We start from the raw sequence: 21,975 nt of genomic DNA, 5'->3' as shown, positions 1-21,975 counted from the left end.
TGGCTGCAGTTTCACGATCCTAACAGTTGTCTTCACGCAAAGAAAACGTAGCATGCCAGGACTTCTGTCTCTCGAGTAGAAACTGGTCTGTTTCAGCAAATTTCAGGAAATATTTGCTGCAAAGTTATAAAGTAGTGCTTCATGAACAAAGATGAGCACTGGCTGACTAAAAAGATCAGGTGTTATGGCCACATCAGGAACGTAGCTAGAGGAGGATGGGGAAATGACTGTGGGAATCCTAGCTGGGTGTGGAATACAGTGGCCTTTGAAAAAAGACACTGGACATTGAGTCCCCAGAGGAATGACTTAGGTTTTTTACAATAATTTTGTTTTTAATTGAAGTGTAGTTGATTTACACTGTTAGCTTCAGGTGTACAGCAAAGCCATTCAATTATACCTATACATACATATATACATATATTTTCAGATTCTTTTCCGTTACAGCTTATTACAAGAAATTGAATATATTCCCTGTGCTATACAGTAGGTCCTTGTTGTTTAGACATGATTTAGTTTTTAATTGGGAAAAAAAAACCCTTTTCTTCTGGTTTTATTGAGATATAATTGATACATAGCATTGTATAAGTTTAAGGCGTACAGCATAATGATCTTTCTGCATGCAACATGAAATGATTACCCCAAGTTTAGTGACCATCCATCATCTTGTATACATACAAAATTAAGGAAAAAGGAAGTGTTTTTCCTGGTAGTGAGAACTCTTAGGATTTACTCTCTTATCAATGTGCATGTATCACATTCAGCAGTGTTAATACCATGTTGTACATTATATCCCTAGTACTTCTTTGTCTTGTAACTGGAAGTTTGTACCTTTTAACCACCTTCATCCAACTCCCCTCCCTACACACACACACACACACACACACACACACACACACACACACACACCCCGCGCCTCTGGTAACTACAAATCTGATCTCTTTTTCTATGAGTTTGTTTGTTTTTGAAGTAAAATTGACTTACAATACTATATTAGTTCCTGCGCCACAGCATAGTGATTCGATATTTCTGTACATTTCAAACGGATCCCCATGGTAAGCCTAGTTACCATCTGTCACAAAGATGTTACATAATCACTGACTCCACTCCCCACACTGTACATTTCATACCCGTGACTCACTTATTTTGCAACTGAAAGTTTGTACCTCAGTCTCCTCTGAGGGATGATTTTGAGTGGAAGGATGGTGATGTAAAACTTTGTGTTAGGTGTCTTTCTAAGTGACAGAAACCTGACTCACACAGTTAAGTAAAATAGGATTTATTGGCTTATCTAAGTGGAAAGTCCAAGGCAGGCAGGCTGGACCCCCTGACTGTGACCAGGGACTCAGATGATATCGCCTTTCAGCTTTGCTCCTTTCTTAGTGTTGGCTTCATTCTGTTCATTGAATCTGGACGCACAGAGGAAAAGGGGGCTACAGGAATCCCCAGGGCTGTATCCTTTTTCTCCCCAGGCATGCATATATAAACCCCAGGGAAGAGTCTTGTCAGCTTTATTCAGGCCAGTCGCTGTGCCCAGGAGACGAGCACTCTCACTGCCCAGTCTGGCCCACCGCTCACATCTGGGCCTAGGGCAACATCGTGACTGACAGACCCTCAGGACCACAAGTCGTAGGGATGCAGAGTAGCCCCAAAGGAAGGAAAGCCAGACAGACAAAACCGTAGGTGTACTTGAAGCTTTTCTTGAGATTTTTTTTAAAGTCTTCACGTTGAACACTAAACATAGAGTTTTGAAACTAAAGACAAAGGCAAGTTATGGACAAGTTTTTTCCAATTATCTAGAAATGCTTTGTCCTAACATTGGAACAAATGAAATAATTAGACCTGAATAAAACTTGAATCAGGTAGCTACTTTTTTCGTTTAATTCATATCTTCCCTACCAACTCATTATTAAAGAGCTATGCATCAATAAATACAAATTACTAAGTGGGAAATGGCCAATAATTTGGAGGAAGACTTGAATAATTGTGAATTAGACAATTCCCCCTTAATGGCAGAATCCATTCTCAGTGATTAATTTCTGTTTCCTCACTTGATCTAAGGTAACTCCTAAGAAAATGGAAATGAAGTGATCAAGATTTAATGATAAGTGTCATTAGATTGGATTCCCTGGAGCAGACCCCGCGATGGATGGTTGCTCACAGAGGGTTTATAAGAAAGGGAGGAAGGTGGAAGGGATTAGGCACAGGGAGAAGCTGACCCACCATGCGACTCTAACTGAAACCCCAGTGCATCCTACAGGAGTTCCGGAGCTGGGGGGCCTTCAAAGTTCTCCCAAATTAAGGCAAAGAGGCCACGTCTTTGTGTGGCTGTGTTGACTAGTCATTGGATGCAGGCTGATGAGGAGGGAGAGGGGGCATCAACTTGGTTAAGGCTGCTTCTTTAGCTGGGGGTCACTCCCATCTGGGAGCCACGAGCAGACAACACTGCCTGGAGTCAGGGGAGTGAGCGCCTCAGCCCTGCGGGAGTCAGCGCCTACGTGGTGATCCCAGCACCCACCCCTGCAGGACGTTTAAGGGCCCGCACAAGGGCCGGGTATATTTTCATTTTGGAGACCAGGTTAGAAGAGCAGAAGTTTCCTCTCTAAATGGACTGAACCGCGTTCCCCCCACAAATGACCTCCAATGCTGTCCCTTAGGGATGCCTGCAGAATGGCTGGTTCACTGAGTTATGACCCTAAAGCTAATTGGGCCCGTTGAAAAACGTCCCCCATTTTAACAAAGTCTCCAACTGGCCTTTGTTTTTGTTTTTTGTTTTTCCTTTTCTTCTTTCCTTTTCTGTTACTGAACTGTAGTCAGTTTACAGTGTTGTGTCAGTTTCTGGTGTGCAGCTCCAGCTGGCTTATTCGTGCCTTATATTCATATTTGAACAAAGAATGAGGGGTCACCACGCATTTGAGGTAATACTCCAGCACCAGTGGAAAAGAAATAAGATGTCCCTGAGGAAATGCGTATGTTACCAGGAAAAGGGAAATAAGAATTACCTCAGTTCTTAGTCACCTGAAAAAAAGATTTTTGACGAGAGACAGAAAGTGATATAACTCAGATTTTTATTAGTGAAGTAAAAAAAAAAGTAAAAGATAGTACCCTCCCGAGAATTGGGAGTTGGGCAATCCAACAGAGGAAAAATGGCGTCGTTCCTTTGTTTTTCCTGTTTTTATATCCTGGTTTCGTGATTGATTGATTGATTGATTGACAGCTCAGGTTCCCTGCGCTCTGGTTGATTGACAGCTGAGGTTCCTTCTGCTCTGGACTGTTCCTTTCCCTTCCCTCTCCCCCTGCCCAGTGCTCATTTCTATCTAAACTACCTAACAGATATAGTGTAAGAAACAAAAGAGAAACACAAAGAAGCACCCTCACAGGAGGGGTTAAGGATGCCATGGGAAAGGAAATTCATAAAACAAAAGAGAGCTTTTGGAAATTAAAAATGTTTATTCAGTTTTAAAAAAAATGCTATATAAGAAATAGGAGATAAAGTTGAGGAATCTCTCAGAAAGTAGAACAAAAGGGCTAAGTGTTGGGTAGAGTTTTCATGCAGAGTAATAAAGATACAAAATTGCTGACATACAAAAAGGCAGAAAGAACTGACTGGAGAGACCCAAAGTTGGTTGGTGGGCAGAACGGAGGTTCTGGAAAAGGTAGAAGAACAGGTAATAATAGAAGAAGCTTGTGGTTCAATTCACATTTGTGTGAATTTGCACAAATAATCGAAACTCTGCAATTCTCTCATCAGCCAAATGAAGACAGTAAGGTCATTACAAAGGCTAAGTTATGCCAAACAAGAAGCCACCTGCCCTGTAGTAAGTGTTCTCTAGATGTTAACAATTAATCTGACCCCAGTCCTTTTCTCTTTGGAAAACCAAGCTCTTGGAATTAAAAAATACTAACAGCAGAATTCAATGTCAAGAAGCCCAGACTGGTATATGGGCCCATACTTGGCTTTCAGACCGTCGCTTAGGCTGTGAGTTAAAAAAAATCTATTTAGACATTCATTTCACTTCTTTGTTCTCTGTATTGTTTCTCCCTCTTCTCCTAAGGCACTGAGGAACTCTGGAATGATGAAGACCTTGATGTGAAACTCCTGAGTTAATCCCATCACACAAACAGATGTGAAATTTCAATGATGGTAGGGTAATCTGTTCTCAAAGTTTAAAACAGTGAGAACCAAGACACAGACAGCAGCCCCATAGTCACGCCTCTCTCCAGGCAGCCAGGCCTGAAGCCATGGAATTCTCTCCGGGGCTTGGGGAACCGCGCGTGGTGTTTCTTTCCCCTGGAGCCTGACTGGGAACACCAGCGGTCCTCAGCGGAAGGGGAACAGAGGCTGCTCCGGAAGCAGGGGAGTTCTTTTCTGCTTCCTTCCTCAGGGACTGTCCACTTTCCCTGCCTTCATTTGGCCTGGCATGATTTTCTGATGAGGACAGGATTTTCTGCGTCTACAAACTGTGTGTAAGCTCCCGGAAGCCTGGCCAAACCAACCACCTGTAAGTGACCTGTACATCTTGGTACTGGTCTCCTCCAGGCCTCAGGCTTTCAAATACTAGAAATGTTAGTTGGGAAGATGTATGAATCAGGGGGCGAGGCTGCAAGTGAAAGAAGGGTCTTCTCAAATCAAAAAGAAATGTTTGCTCACCTATTTGGGAAGTCCGGGAGACAGCTGGCTTTGGGTATAGCTGGGAACCCTGGCTTACGTGATCCTGGAGGTTTCTCGCTCTCAGTCTCTCCTCTCTGTTTATTTCTGTTCATGTTAGCACCTCAGCCTCTTTCTCTTCTCATCTAGAGAGGTTACCTCCACGTGACTTGGGAAGATGGCCAGTTAAACAGCCTTAAATTCAAATCTTCCCACAACCGGTGAAGGCAAAGAAGAAACGCACCTCATCTGCACTAGCACAGCAGTCACGTGGAAGGCTCTGATCGCGGCCCGTGGGGGGCTTGTGCTCATCTCAGAATGAATCACTGTTGCTCGAGGTAGGGGAGACCCTGCTTGGCCTGACAGGGTCCTTTGCTCACACTGTGCCAGCGTCTCGTGATAGCAGGGAGCTCTTTGTCTCAAAGAAGAGGGGTGGGCTATCAGCGCAAGTTGAGCGGATACAACCGCAGTTACCGTGTTTCCCCTTGTGGGGAGGAAAAGCGGAGGTGGGTCTGCTTTGTTTTCCTTACACGCTTGACTTGATAACCATATTCAATCTTAGCTCCTCAAAACGACGGTGGGGACTCTTTCAATGTGTACTGATTTTTAAGTTAGTGCTTGGCAGAGTGTTTGGCAATTGGCAGTCACACACACGTACAATATTATGAGAATGCATTGTGAATAATGCTTCTGGTTGAGTTTTTCATTCATTCATTCTTACCCTCAGTAATCTCTATCTAGTACCTAGTATAGACCATATATAGAAAAAAAAGTCACTCTGCTCTCATCAGATTTATACGGTAATGCAAGAGAAAGACAATCAGAGCTCCACACACTAGCACAGACAATTAGAAATTGTTTTAAATGTTGCTGGGTTGTTTGACAGGAGTGGACCTCTGGGTTATACTGGCATAGCAGAGAGGCGCTCTCCCAAGCTGCATCTGGGTGGAGGCTTCAGTGACGAATAGGAACTAACCAGTTAAGAGTCATAGGGATGATCTTCCAGAGAGAAGCAGCAGCTTGTGTGAAGGGCCTGAATTGGGGGAAGAAAAATACTGAATCAAATCTATTACATCGGCTGGAAGAGAGTGAGAGGCATAAAATTTGAGGCAAAAGATGAAGTGGGAGATCATGCAAGGCCTTACGGCCTGGACGGAGGTTAATGTTTTAATCCTACATACGGTGGGGCGCCCTGAAGGGTTTAAATCCAGGCAATGATACAATTTTATTTTTGTCAACAAAAATCATTATGGTTAGTTCATCCATCTATTTATTTAGGCTGCAGATTATGGAGCTAGGGAGCAAGACTGCCTGGGCTCAACGTCTACTTCTGCCACCTCCTACTTGTGTGACCCAGGACAGGTTTCCTAACCCCTGTGCCTCAGTCTCCTTATCTATAAAATGGGGATAGCAATAGTAGTTACCTCATAGATTTGTCATGTGAATTAAATGAGTTAAACATCTATATAAAGGTCAGAAAGGTACTTGGAGTGTGGTAATTGTTATCTAAGTGCTTGCTGTTATTATTGTTGTTGTTATTAAATATACATTTATAAGCGGCTCCTGTGTGCCAGGCCTTGAGGAGGTATAAAATGGACTTTACAAAGAGTGGGAGTGCTTTCTCATGAGAGCACTGATCGCAAGGTTGTCAGACATATTGGGCGTTATTTTGAGGCGAGTGATCATGATTTACAGGGCTCCCAGCCTGCTTACACATTTACGATTATCTAGGCTACTGTCAAAGGATTTCAGAGTTGGACAGACCTGGGTTTCACCTCTGGCTTTGCCTCTTACTAACCAAGGGTCTCCATTCAGTACGTCTCAGTATGTCCTTGTCTGTCATATGGGACATTAAAAGCACCGATCTCATGCATCATGCTACGTGAAGTAAGTCAGACAGAGGAAGACAAATACTGTACAACAGCACTTATATGTGGAGTCTAAAAAAGACAGTCTAGTGACTATAATAGAAAAGAAGCAGATTCACAGACAGAGAGGACAAACCAGTGGTTACAAGTGAGGAGGGACAATTTAGGGGTAGGGAATGAAAAAGGGGGTTATTATAGATTATATGAAATTATGTATGTGAAACTTTTAAAAAATGTAAAGTACTATAGGATTTAAAGAATTTTTCATTCAAGAAAAAAGCACCTACCTCATAGTGTCATTATAAAGAATAAACAAAATTACATATGTCTGTATTTATGTATGTATCTATGTGAAGTTTTTGGCTGCATGGTAATTACTCTGTAAATGATATTATTCGTCCTAAGTTAAGAAGTGGTGATAGTGATATAAATTTTTCTCTCTCTTTTTTTAAGTTTGTTTTTATATTTTTACTTAAAAATTTTTTTAATTTTATTTTTATTGAAGTGTAGTTGATTTACAATGTTACTCTCAGGTGCAGAGCAAGCAATTCAGTTATACATATATATGCATAGTGGCATATAGTGGGGTTTGTGTTTTTTTTTTCTGATGCAAGCTTCTATGCTTAATTTATGTCTTTCTGGCACAGGCTCTGAGTTATTGAAAAATTGGATTCAATGTTAGCTGCTTAAAATAGACCCCAAAGAGGAAGAATATACACAATTCTTATTGTAGTTATTTTTAGATAAGGGAGTAGAAAAAGCAGAATAAGATTAAGGAGATATTTATATGTTTTACTAAAAATACTTACGGAAATTTTAAATCACTGATGGTGAAAACATGTTTACAAGTTATTCCTATGTTAAAAATAATTGTGGAGAAGAAGAAAATAAAATAGTGACATACCGTCAAAATATTTTCTTACCTGGCCAAAAATGAACATTTCTAAAACTTGCATGTGTGGCTTTAAATGTTATCCCCCTCTTTTGTTATTTATAAGGAAACATACATTTGGTGGATTTTATAAAACACAAATGTTTGTTCCTTAAAAGGCGAAGTCTGATTTGAATATCTCTGTCTGCCACTTTCAAGCCTGTCTTCAAATCTGCCCTTCGAATTTCTTTTCCTCTTGTCTCTAACCAGACATACTCTGCATTTGCTAGAGACAGATGGATTTAATTTTTATTATGATCTAACACAAATGGAAAGTGAAATATGAAAAGGATATTTCCATTTATGAAGCCATAAGTTAACATTAACTCTAGCTTTATGATGTTTAACTTTGAGATATCCTGCCAAAACACAATTGATTGATAGGGTTGAAATTAAAACCACTAATGGGATGCCTCAGTCTATAAATCAGGATTATGGAGCTAAGGTCGTTCTTTTTATTGCTCTTTGTGGGAAGGAAAAGTAGGTAAACAAACTGAAAGGAGTCTGTGGGCCTGGGTGCCCTGCGGGGACACACACAGGAAGACAATGACCCGAGGAGTCTGTAAGCCTGTGGTAGAGGGAAAGCAACCACTCAAGAGACAGACTAGGGGGCAAGTGCCTGCACATAAACTGACTATCGGACGGAGACAAGAACAACACTGACAAAAAGGAGATCATGCAAAGGGAAAGTGAATTACAAGGTGAAACTCCCAGCAATAATCCTGCAATTTCTCTGCAGTCCACAAGCCAGAGCACGATCCTCATTCTTTCCTTGCAAAAACTGTCAACATGATCTACTAAGGGTTTTTTTTCTCAGTATCAAAAAATGGGAGAATAAGGTTTCACTTGGTAAAAATTTTCCCTAGAGCCAGCTCTGTGAAGACATATATCCCATCAAGAAAAGAGATTTATTTGTGTGCACCTTGCATTTCAGGCTCCAAATGATTCTCCTAAAAATACAAACGTGAAAACTAGATCTTTGGCATAAAACTTTTAGAAGAAGGATATACTGTGTCTCTCTTAAAATAAAAGATTTATTCCAATCTGGCAGAGAACAAATGCTTTGTTATTAAATTTAGTTCCTTTTCCACCTCCGTACTTTCTCCTAGACCAGTGGAATTTCCTCTAACTCTCTGATTTCTCTATTGTTTTTTTTTTTTCCTGTGTTTTTGCTCTGCTGATTTTTCCTTTTTCTATTTTCAGTGTCCAGTGAAACTGGACAACTCTAGTCCAGTGGGTCCCTGAACTTAAACTTTCTTTCATGAATGAGAAACTAAAACAACAACAACAACAACAACAACAACAACAACAAAAAAACCTAGGGGCCACCAACATGAGATTATTTTTTGTTTTGCTAATAACAGACATCAAAAAACAATTTAAAAAATTGAATAGATTTAGTTTTATACAAAATTCACTACATCATGCTTATTTCTCTTATTGCTCCTTAGACCAGTGAAAAATTTATTACTGACTGACCCCAATCTGGGGACTCACTTTGGATGTACTGCTCTAATCCACAGGACTGAGTCCAAAGGACCTGAAGCCTCAGGTTAGGAACAGAGTTGGTGCTCTGTCTCCTTGGTTCTATGATGACAAAAAATTAACATTAAAAATCTTTTAAGATTGTATGTAACTGTATGACTGAAACATGACGCTGCACACCAGAAACTGACACACTTTGACTATACTTAATTAAAACAAACCAACCAACTTTTTAAGGTTGTGCTTACCTCTTTGTTGAAGGAAAACGTGGTCTTCAATGACTCTTCATCATGTTAGGATGAAGGCTCCACTTTTGAAGATGACTTGTGTTTTCCTTATCTGGTTCCCGTCTAATGTTACAGCCTCTCTTCCTATCACTTAATAACCCCCTCCCTGGGTGAGTCTCCACACCCATCCATCCAAGATCCAGTCCAACTGGGTTGTCAGATAGTTTGTGCTTTAACATGTGGTTTTCTCTCTGAGAGACTTTGGGTTAAAACCCAATTCAAAGCCAAATCCGGGGGAGAACCTTTCTAGATACCCCCAGGTGGAGCTAGGGACTTCCTCCTCTGTACCCTCATGAATGTATGCTGTGTGTGTGTATATATATACACACACACACACACACACACACACATATATATATATATATACAGAGAGAGATGTATATTATTAATAGAGAGATTGATATATTAACGGGGAGATTGATATATATACACTGTCACAGGGGGTATTATACAAGTGATTTTAGCCACAATAGGGTATGGCAGTGTTTTATTTATATGTTCTCTTCTATAAGAGTTTCTTGAAAATGGGAACTATATCCGATTTTTCTTATGCAAATAATGTACGTTGCAGGAAAAGTTAAAAAACATCAGGCAAAAGTAATCTACTCTAGGTTCTGAAATTATAATCGTTCTTTTAACATAATTAAAATCTTAGGTAGGACCGGTTCGCCCTGGTTGGTGTAGGCAGAAGGAAGCAGCATACAGATTTACTCTCACACTGAATTCTGCTGTTCTGATCACCGTCGACACTCCTCCTCCCACCCTTACCAGCCCTTAGAAGACAAAAGACTACCGGCAAGTGTTTTTGTTTGTTTAAAATAACTCCCCACCCCTGCGTATATCTGTGTATATATTTGAATAGCAAATAAAAAGTATCTGGATGGATACACACACACCCCCAAAGTAAACAATGCGTATAGGTATATATTTTCACTTATTGTGGATATCTTTCCATGCCAATAAATGGGCTTGTATTCTATCACTTTTAATAGCTGCTGTGTTGGACCACATGGCTGTATCTCATTTGGATTTTTTATTCTCTGGCACAGTGCCTGGAATGAATATTTGCTGAATGAAGGACAAAACATCTCAGCACTTTTATCTAAGCCTGATTTGAGATGCTAATGGGCCCAGCAGTGACCTTATATGCAGCCTCCAATGAGAAAACAGGAAGGAAAATGAAAGGGAAGTGGTGGCAATGAGTGACTCATTCTGTTTTTGTGTCTAATTCCCTCTTATCATAAAGAAACAGTGGCTGAAAAAAAAAAAAGCTATGTGGTTTCACAAAACATCGTCATCATTTCCTTACTAAAATGACAACGTGGCAACATATGATTATGGAAATTGATTTGGGTACCCAGATGGTACGCCCTTGACGCAGGATGCAAGTTACCTTCGCCAAAACATTACCTTTCCTGAGGTAGTAAGAATTCTGACATCATGTTGTGGAATAAAGTAATTGAGAAAAAGTAATAAATTGATTCAAAAAGTTCTCTAAATATACGTATTGAGCATGATGTGACTAGTAAGAGGTGTGCAATTAGGAAGGACCTACTCTCTCAGAGCCCAAGATTGGTTAATGAGGTGATGGAGACCCGCCAACTTCATCTTCAAACATTGCCTCGAAAGATTTTTTTAACCTGTGCTTTCACCATGAACTCCCTCCTCCCTCTGCTCCTCCCACCTCGTGCACCTGACAGCCTGGTGGTTTGAGTAGGATGTAGAGGGACTAAGGTCCCAGTCCCAAACCTTAGTCTAATAAAGCAGACCTGTTGCTGCCTAGAGGGACTCCCAGCCTTCGTCTTCTTCAGCCTTTGTGGATTGGCCATAGTTCTGAAGACAGAGAAGGGGCCTTGACTTTACTGTCTCCCGGAACAGGACTTCGGGAATAGCTCTGATCCCTTAACAGCAGTGAGTTGTCTGCCTCGCAGCCAGTCTCCTGTTTTCCTTGCTGGCAAAGCCCTAACTTTGTTTGGCTGTTCACGTATCTGCCCGTGGCTCAAGGGCACTATCCTGATTAGCTTTGGTGATCCTATTTGCTCGTCAGAGATTGATTTGGGGATGGTATGGAATCTAGTTCTAGCTAATGAGGAGTCTTCTGGAGAACTTCTGGGAAGAATGTCTTGATTCTGAAAAGGAAACCCAGGGAATAAACAGCCTCTCTTCTTATTTGGATGCTGTGGTTCCTGGAGTGAGGCCACGAATGGCAGAGACTACCTTGTGACATGAGGGAGATTTAACCCAACATGCTGAGGATGGCAGAACAGAGAAAAGAGGGGGAAAACAGGCTCCCTGATGAATTCGATAAGCCACTGAACTAACATACCCTGGGAGTATCTACCTCTGGGCTTCTTTTTCACCTGAGATATTTGTGGAAGTTGAGGTTGTCCACATGCAGTCAGGAGCATCCTTACTGTGAAACTCTCAGCACTAGGAGGCCCTCCTCCCGAGTCAGTATTGTATTCAATGTCTTCATATACACGATCTCTCTTCTCTTTGCTTTCTCCAATCAAAATTCCACTTAATATAAAACACTGTGGGGGAAAAAACAGTGAAAAAAATATTAAGACTTCTCCACCTGGTCGGATTCTGTGCCTTCCCAACCTCAGACACTTCTTCCACTGCTTCTACCAAATCAAGTCTCAGAGCTCCTGAAACATACATACTCTTTACTATGGATAAACCTTTACCAACACTCTTCTGTCTCTGGAGAATAATGTATTTTCTAGTGAAAATACATCCATTCTTCATCTACTCCAAATGCCTGCAACATGCCACCAATTAAAATAACGTCCTTCATTGATGCATTGCGTTTGATTTGAGTCAGTCTTCCTGCAGTTACCCTTCTCTGCTTTACTCTTTTAAGGATACGGGATCGGTCTCCTCAAGTAAATGTAGAACTCCTTTAAGGCAGAAATGAAATTATTTTTGTTAAATAATTGATGGAATCACATATTTTTCATGTTGTTATTTCTCCTGCAGCTCTGGTACCTTGCCTCTTAGGGAGCAGATGCTCCATATAATTTGCCGGATTGGTCACATGTGAAATGAAAGAGTTGGATGAAATGGTGCTTAAGAGCCTTCCTGACTCTAGGGGACAGTGCTGAAGGCTAAAGTGAAGTGAAACTGTGGTTCTTCGCGACATATGGAAGTTGGGCACTGGGAAGGAAAGGAAGGGAAGCTCTCAGTGTGGGCGGTAGTGAAATACAAATATCTTAAAATTTTTTTAGATTAATGTTTTAAAGCTATACTTCTATTTTGGGTCTCTTTTACTCATGACATTTACTTTCTGATGACTATCCAGGATAGCTCTTTGCAAAGGCAGAAATTCCCCTCGTTTGGGAAGAATGTGCTGAAAACAGAATCTCATAACACGTAGCCAAACATAAATCTCCACAGCCTGCCAATGTTGGGGTTTTATTGTGGAGTTATCCGCCCTTGTTTTCAACTTGTGCACGCTCCTGACGTGTTGGACTTGGAGGGGGATTTGCTTTGCTGGAGGGAAGCACTCCAGTGGGCTATTTTTGCACTTGATTTGACATTTAGACTCGGAAATACTGGATTTCCAAGATAGTTCTCCCTGGATAAGCTTGCAATGCAGATGTAAAAGTACATCCAGTCGAAATTTTCATCATCTGCTCACATGATCTTTCACAGAGGATCTCCCTACTTCAGACTTCTCTTTGCCTAGATTGAGTGATGGGTCCAAAGTAAATACAAGATGGGGGGAAAGTATACGAGGTTCAGGCACTCAAGCTTATCTCTTAGTTATTTACCTCACACCCTCGTCTCTAAGATGTACGAACATGGGAAAGACACACACACACAAAACTCCCAGAGGTTGTGCTTTGTTTTAGCTTAACGACGCATCAAATCTCTGCTTGTTTTTCCACCACCACCTCAGTTAATTCTCCTGGCTCACGTGAGAGATGGCAGCTAGGTACACATTAGCTACTCAGAAGTTTCCACCGAAGAGACGAAACGGAGGTGGGATGTGGAGTAAAGTGGAGGGAGAAAATCCAGGCTGCTGTAGTGGGGGAAAGCAGTGTTTGTAAAATCCAGTGGTTCAGTATCTCTGTGCCTCCACTCATGTCATCCCTTCTCTCTGGAAACGTCCCTCTTCCTCCACCTATCTTTTTTATTTTTTAATCAAGCTTTTAATGAAAGGATCCTAAAATAGCAGTTTCTCATCACTGTACTGAAGACTGCACACCTTTGAATGGAGAGATGGGTGACCTGCTCCAGGATGACACATGGAGGCTGCATCCTGGCAGCTCTGGCTGGAATGTCTCCAAACTCTCGAAGGAAGTGAGTTCCAGGTGATGACTGACGGCAGCGATGGCCAGGACGGGGGGGGGGGGGGGGGGTCACGGTTCCTTCCCCTCTTCTGGGAAGGGCGTATAGGACACTATCCCTCGTCCACTTCCCACCACACAAAACAGCTGTAACCCCGCCCCTCCCCCTGGAGGTAACTTGTGAGCAAAGCAATGCCCAGCCTCCTCCACCTCACTTTTACCCGTTCCTCCAAAATTGGGAGCGTCCAAGTAGTCTTTAAAAGCGCCCTTTCTCTGCAGGCTTTCCTGGTCCCACTGCTGCGTCTCATTAGGTAGAATCTACTATTGTTTCTGAGCGGCTCCTCACTCTGCAGGGCAAGTGTGCGTAGCTCCTCTAAGACCATAGTGCCCCTACATCTTCCTCTTCCTACTGTTTCTGCTCCCTCTCAGGCAAGGACTGACTGCTAGCCTTCTTTATACCCCCAGAATTCAGAGCAGAGCCTGCCTCTTTGTAGGGGTCAGTGTGTGTCAGCTCAATGCACACACCGATGGATGAAGGGTGGTGGGGGGAGAGGTTCAGAGGATCAGTTGGTAACAGTTAAAGGATTGCGAAGCTTTACCTGGTAGATCTGTGCATTGGTGGTTACCGCCCTATAACTAATTCCTTAAAAATCGTCATTCCCATGGGGCGTGGAGCCGGGCAGTGACGAACGTCCCTTCCCTGCTCTGTTTAGGAATCCTGCTATTAGTGTACCACCTGGGTTACCTTCTCTTCCCCCAACTAAATCCCGTGTGATCTCAGAGAAGAAATGAACAATAGCTCATCCTCTGAAAGGGTTGCAAATTTGCATCTAAATTGATTCACTAACCTTCACCAAATACTAGGTATTTATATAATGTTCTGGGCACTATGCTAACCAACAAGACTGCTAAAAGATTCTGTAATTTGCAAAATCTACACAGGCCACTTTAAGTTCCCAAGAAAAATTTCCCGAAAGCAGTTCACTAGTGCACAGCATTTCAGTTTTTTCCCCCTCTAGTTACTGGTCATGAGTCAAGAAGAGTTCAGCAGGAAATCTCTCCTGTGCCCTGGTTGGTATTTGGGTTAACAGGAGGGAGTGTGGGCTTTGGAGGCAGGCTGATCAGAGCTGCAGCCTTTCCCTTCACTTAGAGCTCTATGGTAATTCACTCAATATGTACAAATATCAATTTCTTTACCAACCAAAGTGATAATACCCATTATTTGTAGTTGTAGCAAGAATTAAGTGAGATAATGAACATGTGAATGTGTCTAGAGAATAAGATCGTTCAGAGAATGGTAGGTATCGCCAGTATCATTATTCTTTCATTTAGTTTAGTGTCCTAAGTAATGTCCTTCAGCAACCTTTGTGATAGCTTTACCAGTGAGTATCCATTGGCCACCTAGGGCAGACTATACATTAAGCTCTGCTGGAGAGGTGGGGATTGCTTGAACATATTTTAAAATATCTTGATGGAGAAGCAAACCTGGTAAGAAAACACCACGACTTCCATCATTGGTACAATACTAGGATTTCTTCCCTGCAGTCTTGGGACCACTCCAGACCCAGAGTCCTCCTATGTGACTTCACGAGGACTGGGCAGGTGGTGGTGTGTGCTGGCTTCAAACACAGCACAAAAGGTAGAGTTTTCACAAAAAACCCAAGTTTAAACCCCACCTTTGCCACTTACTAGCTAACTGATCTTGCGAAAGTCGAGCGTCCTGGGGTGGACGGAATAAGCCCCTCCCCCCTTTCCCGATGCAGCTGCCCAGTTACTTTTTCCTTCTGGCAGCTTTCCTGTTTCGTTCTTGCTGGTTCCCTTGTAATCGTAGGCCCGATAGGTAGTGGAGACCAGTCAAAGGCAGAAAACCAGCGCTAAATGAACTCTTCTCTATACTTGTGTGAGCCACGAGCTATGGAAAGACAACAGTAAGAGTTCAACAAAAGGCGATACTCCAGTAGAGCTAAGGAAGTGCTGTTTACTGAAGGACCCTGCTTGCTCTGCGTCATTTTCATTATAAGAAATGCCAATAAAATCCCACATATCAGCACACAAACAATTGTGGGGACACAGGAAACTTCATTATGTATTTATTAACTAAAGGTTTGTGCAAACGATTTCCAACTTTTTGGTGTTAAGACAGCCTCTCCCCCCCCCCCCCCCAATCTGTCACTCCCTCCTTCTTCTCCTTCTTCTCCTGAGGTCTGTAATGGGATAGTTTTACTCTTTGGATTAAATAGAATTTTGTTTTGAAGATTCTGTTCCCCGTTAAGATGATTGGAGATGGTTGCTGTTGTAAAACTGCTCAGGGGAATAGCTGGGCTCACAGGAAAGTCAAGTGCACCGTGGAGCTGGTGATTCTCTTCAACCTGAGTGCGTTTCTTAGGGTTTGGTGTCATGTAAAAATCACTTCAAAGCCTCATCTCTTACTTAAGGGTTTCAGAGCTCTCTTTCCACTCTGCTATCCTATGATGTAGGGGAACCTACTTTGCCCTCTCGGAATAAATAGATTCTCTTTCCAGCTCTGTCTGATGCCCCTTTTCCCCTAGGTCTCTGCATTCCTGCTCTCCCATCTCCTTCCTCGTGGTCTTCAAACTTCTCCCAGTTTAAGGCACTGGGGCCGTAATTTTGTGCGCCTGTGCTGACCAGTCATTGGCTGCAGGCTGATCGGGAAGGCGAGGGGCATCAACTTGGTCAAGGCCACCTCCTCAGCTGGGGGTCATTCCTGGGAAGGGTCCCAGCTGTGGGCCACAAGCAGACTACATGGGAGTCAGTGCCTGCATGGTGATCCCAGGATCCACCCCTGGAGGACGGTTAAGGGCCCCGGACAAGGGTCGGGGATGCTTCTGTTTCCGGGAGCTCACACAAACCGGTCCTGGGGGGGGGGGAGCGTCAGCTCGGCAGTCGTGCTTTCCTGTGGCTCCGGGACCCGCGCTGAGCGACCCTCAGGGAAGCCCAGCGACCCGCTAACATTCCGGCCACGGCCAGGGCACAGGACCTGCGTTTCTAGGGAAACCTCCACACCCTCATCTTTTGTGGCTCCAAATAGGAGACGCTAAAGGACATCCCCACAGTCGCACGGAGCCTGTCGTTCAAGCCAGTAAGAACCGCCGCATACACTGTTCAACCAGCTCTTCTTCCGCCCAGGAGAGCCCCCCCTCTCCCCCGGGCGCCCTCTCCTGGCGTGGGACTCAGCGCGCTCCAGACGCCCGAGTGACGTTCAAGGTAAAGGCAGGGGTGATCCTGGTCTCCCAGGCAGCCTCTCCTGCCTCATATCCCACGTTCCCCCGGCTTGGCTTCACTTCCCCTAATCCTCTGTCATAATCTCCCTACACCCTTCATCCCGCTGCCTCTTTCCCCTCGGTATGAGGTCTCCCCCGCTGCAATGACAAATCATCACAGACTCAGCGGCTCACGAAAACCCCTGTTTGGTATCGCACAGTTTTCAAGAGCCGGGAGTCCAGTCACCCCTCAGCCGAGTCCTTTCCTGGGGTCTCACAACCCTGCCACCCACTGAGATGTCCACCGAGGCTGCCCTCCCATATGAATCCTCTTCCAAACTCACACAGAATTCATCTTTTGCAGCTGCAGAACTCAACTCCTGGCGGTTTGCTTCTTGAAAGCCAGTGGGAGAGCCTCTCTGAGTTCAGGCAAGTTTGGTGGTGAAGCTGTCTCACAGAGCTGTCTACACCCGCTGTCCTCCCCCTCTCTGGAACCCACTTCAATCAGGTATTGCCCCCCACCATGGTCTGGCAACAGCTCTTGCCAAAGTCGTACCTGGCCTCCTTTGGGCCACACCCAGGGGTCCATTCTCCATCCTCGTCTGACTGAAGCATCTTGCGCAGCTGAGCACACACTCCTTGAAACTCTTTACGTGGTTTCCAGGATACCACCCTCTGTTGCTTTTCCTCTTTCATGATATAGTATGATATCCAGTAGTTAAATGGATGAAGGCAAGGTGCAGGAGAGTGTGTACACAATGCTAATATTTGTGGAAAAACTATGAATTGCTTGTACAGGCGTAAGATATGTCTGTGAGGACACATATGCACATGGGTTGCTTCTAAGACAGGAAATTGCAGAGGCTGGGGACAAGATTTAGGTCTTTTTGTGTCTTTTGACTTTTTTTGTTTTTGCTACAAGAAAAGATTATCTATTTAAAATAAATTAGAAGCACACAAACCGACACCATTGGAACTGGTTGGTTGGGTTAGGTCAGAAGTGGTGGCCAGCTTGCAATTGCCAAGTGTCTGGGGCTGTTGCCCTCTTTGCTGGAGTCACCAGGTGGCTCCTGTCTCTGTCCCTGAATGATGGCATTGAGATTTCTGGTGTGAAACACACTTCTGGCAGCAGGGCCAACTAAACAATTTGTTAGTAAAACAATGTCAAAGGGAAACTCTTCACAAATTCCTTTTTTTTGCCCATGGGGGAAAAAACACAATGAGGCAGAGTTGCATGATGTAACAGGTGGTCATGAACTTGACGTAGTCCTCAAATTGTTGTAATAGCAGAGAAATGGGAAGAGGAGGGAAAAAGAATCCACCTTAGAAGGGCAAGGAAGATGGTTAGATTCAGATACAATCAAAAGGAACCTCTAGGGTACACTAATTTTTAATTAAAATATCTTTTTCAAGGAGACAGAATTCATATTGCCAAAAGGTTTATCTCAGAGTTTTACAAAGGCACAATGTTGTTATTATTTGCTGCCTCTAAACTGTGTCAATCTTTTGTTCTTTATTTCCAAGCTAAAACATTCTGTTTTAATTCACAAAGATGGGTACCGAATTGTGTTCTATTGTGGTGGTGGTAAGTGTGTATGTGTGTGTGGGGGGGAAGTGGCAACATGGCTACGGGTCAAAATTCCTTTCAGAACATTACTAAATGTCTAAATGAGTCATGGAAAGTTTTCTCTCATTGGTCCTGTGGGAATCCTCACTTCCCCTTTTCCAGACGGAATCAGACTGTCCATGGTGCCTGTCTATCTATTCCATTTTTTGACTTGAGGAATGTGAGAATAAAGTAGCTATTTCCTTAATTATCTAGAACCCTCTTTGCTGACCCTAAATCCTCAGTTTGTGTTCATTCATTCATTCACTTACACAGGTATCCAGGCAGTGAGGAGTCTGGAGGGTAATGTCAGGTGTTAATGCCTAGAATGCTAGAATACCAGTTTCATAGCCATAGAGGTGTTACAGCAAATTAAACTCTAGGCGATATTAAAACAAGTAAGGAGGAATCAAGACAGCATGGTATCGGTACAAAAACAGACATATAGACCAATGGAACAGAATAGAGAGCCCAGAATGAACCCACAAACTTTTGGTCAACTAATCTTCGACAAAGGAGGCAAGAATATACATTGGAATAAAGACAGTCTCTTCAGCAAATGGTGTTGGGAAAACTGGACAGCAGCATGTAAAGCAATGAAGCTAGAACACTCCCTTACACCATACACAAAAATAAACTCAAAATGGGTCAAACATGAGACAAGATACAGTAAACCTCCTAGAAGAAAATATAGGCGAAACATTATCTGACATACATCTCAAAAATGTTCTCCTAGAACAGTCTTCCCAAGCAATAGAAATAAAAGCAAGAATAAAAAAATGGGACCTAATGAAACTTACAAGCTTCTGCACAGCAAAGGAAACCATAAGTAAAACAAAAAGACAACCTACGGAATGGGAGAAAATTTTTGCAAATGAAACAAAGGCTTGATCTCCAGAATATATAAGCAGCTCATACAACTTAATAAGAAAAAAGCAAACAACCCAATCCAAAAATGGGCAGAAGACCTAAACAAGCAATTCTCCAAGGAAGACATACAAATGATCAATAGGCACATGAAAAAATGCTCAATATCACTAATTATCAGAGAAATGCAAATCAAAACTACAGTGAGGTATCACCTCACACCAGTCATAATGGCCATCATTCAAAAATCCACAAATGACAAATGCTGAAGAGGCTGTGGAGAAAAGGGAGCCCTCCTACACTGCTGGTGGGAATGCAGTTTGGTGCAGCCGCTGTGGAAAACAGTATGGAGATTCCTCAAAAGACTAGGAATAGATTTGTCATATGACCCAGGAATCCTGCTCCTGGGCATATATCCAGAAGGAACCCTACTTCAGGATGACACCTGCACCCCAATGTTCATAGCAGCACTATTTACAATAGCCAAGACATGGAAACAGCCTAAATGTCCATCAACAGATGATTGGATAAAGAACAGGTGGTATATTTATACAATGGAATACTATTCAGCCATAAAAGTGACAACATAATGCCATTTGCAGCAACATGGATGTTCCTGGAGAATGTCATTTTAAGTGAAGTAAGCCAGAAAAAGAAAATTACCATATGAGATCGTCATATGTGGAATCTGAAAAAAAAAACCCAAAACATAAATGCAAAACAGAAACACACTCATAGACATGGAATACAAACTTGTGGTTGCCAATGGGGCAGGGGGTGAGAAGGGACAGACTGGGATTTCAAAATGTAGAACAGATAAACAAGATTATACTGTATAGTACAGGGAAATATATACAAGATCTTGTGGTAGCTCACAGCAAAAAAAAAGTGACAATGAATATATGTATGTTCATGTATAATTGAAAAATTGTGCTCTACACTGGAATTTGACACAACATTGTAAAATGACTATAACTCAATAAAAAATGTAAAAAAAAAACCCCAATAAGCTGGGCAATGCTAGTCCTCTACTGTAATGTAGACTAGGTAACACACAGGGTATACTGTACACTTATGGGTCTCTCTTTTGAGAAAGAGGAATTGGGGTGAGGGAGAACATGATACCTGCCTTCAAACATTGGAAGGATGACAGTGAGGACAGGAGTTGAACCTTGCTGTAAACACCAAGTGGTAAAATTTGGACCAATTGTTGTAGGTGTCGGAATTCAGACTAAGGGTGGCACACAGTCGCAGGAGAATGATTTCTTTCCAAATAATCTGAATCGGGGGGAGGGGGAGGGTATAGCTCAGTGGCAGAGCGCATGCTTAGCACACACAAGGTCCTGAGTTCAGTCCCTAGTACAGCCATCAAATAATAAATAAACCTAACCACTCCCCCCACTGAAACAAACAAGCAAACAAAACAAAACAAAACAAAAAACAAGCCAGATAATCTGAATCCCCAGAGACAGAATTGGAGGCCTCGGAGAGGGGGCACACGTTATTTCTGAAAGTTCCAGCACAGAAGGGGCAGGTTTAATAATCATTAGTGGGATGATTAGAGAAGATGACATTCCATAGTTTTTCTTTTCTATTTATGTTCTAGAATAGTGGCTCTCGACCTTTTCTGAGTCTTGAATTTTTCCTCGAATCTAATAAAAGCTATCACCTCTCTCCTCAGAAACAGAAGCACATAGGATACTGTTTCCTCCTGTGCTAAATATTAAAAAAATAGATTTAAAGAGAACAGCTCTAGGGGAAGAATCCCTCGGTCCCCAAAGATAAACTATTGAAAAACTACTGCTCTGGATGGTTTCTTGTTTCCAGAGGGTTTGAATAATGAAAGATTTCATCAGAAACTAAAGATGCTTTGTAATCATGCTTCAAGAAATACAGCATTTTCCTCCAAATCCATTTAAACAAAGCACATAGGTCTTTGAAATTAATTTGTTTTTAATGGACTTTCTAACAAATAGGTTGGAAACAATAACAGATTAAATAGTTATTAATTGGGAAGGCTTTTAAAAAATAGAATTCTAAATTTAGTTGAATTTCAGTGCTAACTATTTATAGATTGGTTTAGAAGGCACCCCTTCACCTATTTTCTTTTATGGTTCTTATGAGAATCCTATGGTGCAGGCAGAGTATTTATAATCAATCACCTCACTGGACAAAGACCAAACTGAGCTTCGGAGACCTTAATTGGGTGGCCTGAGATGGCCTCTGATGAGGAGTCATTCATAACTGGATTCAATTCCTGGTTCCGACGTGTGACCTTATGGAAATCAACACGGCTTTACCTTAAGTTTCCTCACTTGTAGAGTCGGGGTAATGGTAACACTAACCTGCTTCTAGGGGGGTTGTCAACTGAGGCTTATGGCCTTCATACATATCAGCGAGGTGTAACTGGGACGTGTGTCCCGAGCTGATCTTTGTGAAGGGCTTAGCACAGAGGCTAGCTCAGAGCAAGCAAGGGATTGTTAGAAAGATAGTTAATGATACAATGAAAACAGAAGCTATTCTTTAGGCCTTGTATTCAGCAATGCCTTTCAAGACTTAACTAATAGTTTTAATTTATGAATCTAATTGTCTGTATTACCCAGAAAGATGCCATGGTTAAGAACAGAAAACGTACATTTGATTTGATTATTAAAATTGGTATTTATTATCAGTGTCATGTAACTGTCCGTTTTGGTTATCTAATTCTACATAGCAAAATACCCCCTAAAGTTAGCAGCATTAAACAACCCTGTATTATGCTTCCCATTTC

At 42.4% G+C, this 21,975-nt stretch overlaps 2 long non-coding RNA genes across 2 annotated transcripts in view; one reads left to right on the top strand and one right to left on the bottom strand.

Annotated features, from left to right (window-relative positions):
• Positions 1 to 3,038: 3,038 nt before the first annotated feature.
• The window catches only part of LOC116659335, a 57,112-nt gene continuing 38,175 nt past the window's right edge, over positions 3,039 to 21,975 (top strand). Inside the window, exon 1 of the long non-coding RNA XR_004314682.1 lies at positions 3,039 to 4,983. This is a non-coding gene — a long non-coding RNA (uncharacterized LOC116659335). The remainder of the gene's footprint in view (positions 4,984 to 21,975) is intronic.
• LOC116659336 lies at positions 5,485 to 9,296 on the bottom strand. Its single transcript, XR_004314683.1, has 2 exons — positions 9,178 to 9,296; positions 5,485 to 5,678 (listed from the first exon to the last, which is right to left on the bottom strand). It is a non-coding gene; the product is annotated as an uncharacterized LOC116659336 (long non-coding RNA).

Source organism: Camelus ferus, chromosome 23 (assembly GCF_009834535.1).
Source record: "Camelus ferus isolate YT-003-E chromosome 23, BCGSAC_Cfer_1.0, whole genome shotgun sequence".
NCBI lineage: Eukaryota > Metazoa > Chordata > Mammalia > Artiodactyla > Camelidae > Camelus > Camelus ferus.
The sequence above is the reverse complement of the archived record's forward strand: the minus strand, read 5'-3'. Positions and strand labels throughout refer to the sequence as shown.